The following is a 2680-nucleotide window of genomic DNA, read 5'->3' on the forward strand; positions in this document are numbered from 1 at the left end:
CATAAAAAAATAAATAAAATCAACATATGTATGTTTTTTTCTACAATAGCCATTAAAATATAAATGAATTACCATTATCTATCATGGATATTTCTTTTGTTACTGAGGATTGCTTTTTAAGATTAAAATTAAGGACACAAAATAATTGCTTTAATTTAATGACCCATACTTTTCCTATTTTCCACTGGAAAAAAAAATGAAAAAAAAAAACCCACCAAACTTCAGATGTTCTTTTTCTTAATGTGTAATTTATTGAGGTTTTATGCATTACATATAATAGATCTTAGTAAAATTTAGACCCCCTCTCTCATCAACACCCTCCATAGTTACCTCCACTAGATTTCATACATTCTGTCATATATGATAATATCTATTTAATCAAGCCATTGTGCCCAGACATCCCTCAGTGCAAGTTCATTTACTGGAGTCTAGTTAGCCTGTCTAGGAAGCCACTCCCTTTAAGAAAATTCATCCCCTCACCCAACAGTGATCAGTTTCCAATAGCTCCCCTGCTATTTTTGTCTGGTTGAGTCTGCATGGTTATCATGCATGCTGTCACCATTGTTGCAAGTTCATATGAGCAAGTTCACAAAGGCCTGAAATCTTCTGTTTCCTTATGTTTGTGTACCAACCCTGGTTTTTACAACCTTTGCACCCCCATCTTCCACAATGGTTCCTGAATCATGGATGGGTGAGGTTTAATATATGAGCCCTACCCATGGACACACACTCTACAGTTTCTTTTCTCTAAAACTTCATCAGTTGTGGCCTTTTGTGTGCAGCACACTCTTTTGTATGAGGAAACATCACTGGTGAGAGTTGAGGAATGCACGAGTGTTCTCTCTACCTTCTTTCCCACCATGTTCCATGAGCCTTAGATATACAGTTACCCCTGTGGATGTGTCACTTAGGACTTGCCATCTCTCAGACAAGTATTCTCTGTGTGTGACCAGCTGTGGAACTCTGTAATAGTCTCTCTCTGTTGGAAAGAAGTTTCTTGGATGAGTGATGAGATTCATACTTAGCATATGTTAAGAAATTTCATTTGTCTAGAGATATCTCAAAAATAGGGTTTTCCATAGGATCTATGACCTCTCCAGCCAGGTGTATTTGGCTATATTTACAGTGGCCACCCATGAGTTCCCTCCCCTTGAGAGGACTTTATTTCCAATTAGATAGCTGTTGATTAGCCCCAAGGGCATGGTGGCACTCGCCTTTAATCCCAGCACTCAGGAGGCAGAGGCCAGTTCAAGCCCAACCTGCTCTACATAGTGAGTTCCAGGATAGCTGGGGCTACAGGGAGACCCTGTCTCAAAAATACCAAAAAAAAAAAAAACAAACCTGACACTGCTATACCAATAGAGCTAGTTCGCTGTTGCAGTCATTGTTATTATTAGTCTTTAAAGCTCAGATTGGACCATTGATTGATTTGGTCCCTTAGCAGCTTGCATAGCATCCTCAAGAAGTATGAAAGCTATTCTTCAGGGAGAGGGCTTCCAGGTCATTTCCAGGTCTACTGCTCCTAGCTTTTTAAGTAATATAAACCTCCTTGGATATTTACAGGTAATCACTGTAGGTCCAACAGATCATTATAAATTATTTATATATTTATAATCATTTCAATGAGCCACACAGCAACCTATTTGTTAGATGAAAAGAATAAGACTTGAACTTAATGCTTTGTTAGGGGTAAAAGAAACATACGTAGGCCAATCTTGATCCAGAGTCATTTTGGAGCACTTTAACATTGCCCAGGCACTTAGAGGTAGAAGCTTGCTATTATCTCCCTTTCTATTTTCCAGGAAAACGGGTTTTCAGAAACAACATTGTTCTTTTTTTTTTTCCTTTAGTAATTTTTGTTCTAGGGTCTTATTTTATGTCATGTTCATTGCTGTGGATAAACTTGCAGAAATGCTTTCTGACAGCCTGAATTGCAGGCCCTGCTGGCAGGGTGACCTTTGAAGCTGGAATGGGAATTGACTGGCAGGCTGGCCTGTAGATCCTTACCAGAGAAGCTTTTCTTCTAAGCTTTATCAATGCAGCAGGTAGTCTTGATTATAGGCTGAATCTTTATTCAAAATCAGTTTTTACTTAAACATAAAGAAAAGGTACAATCAGTAGAGGAAAGGAAAGGGTGGGCACACCCTTACCCCCCAAAAAAATAGAGGCTGGAGAAATAACTCATGGTTAACAACACTGGCTGTTCTTCCAGAGGACCTGTGTTTGATTCTCAGTACCCACTTGGAGGTTAACAATCACATGCAACTCCAGACTCCAGTTCCAGGGTATCTGACAACCTCTTCTGGCCTCTGTAGGCAAAGGACACACATGATGCACTTATATACACGTAGGCAAACCATTCATACATATAAAATAAAAGTAATAAATAAAATATTTTAAAAACAGTAAGTTGATCAAATATGTACCAAATTCCTGATGTGAGCCTGTCGTTCAGATCATTTTCTGACATAAGCAACAATGGACACTATTTATTTGTCATATTGAGCTTCAGTAGAATAGTTGAGATAAAATGATACCATTTTGATACACATTGCAACACTGAATTTTAATGATACCCATCTTTCCATTTAGTAATGCATTACTTTAAGGAAGAATTGGATAATCTTAAATTCCTAAGTTAAGTAAATAGAAATGTTTTTATTTTCAGCTTTGGAAAGAT

Source organism: Nannospalax galili, unplaced genomic scaffold (genome assembly GCF_000622305.1).
Source record: "Nannospalax galili isolate Female #2095 unplaced genomic scaffold, S.galili_v1.0 scaffold709, whole genome shotgun sequence".
Lineage (NCBI taxonomy): Eukaryota > Metazoa > Chordata > Mammalia > Rodentia > Spalacidae > Nannospalax > Nannospalax galili.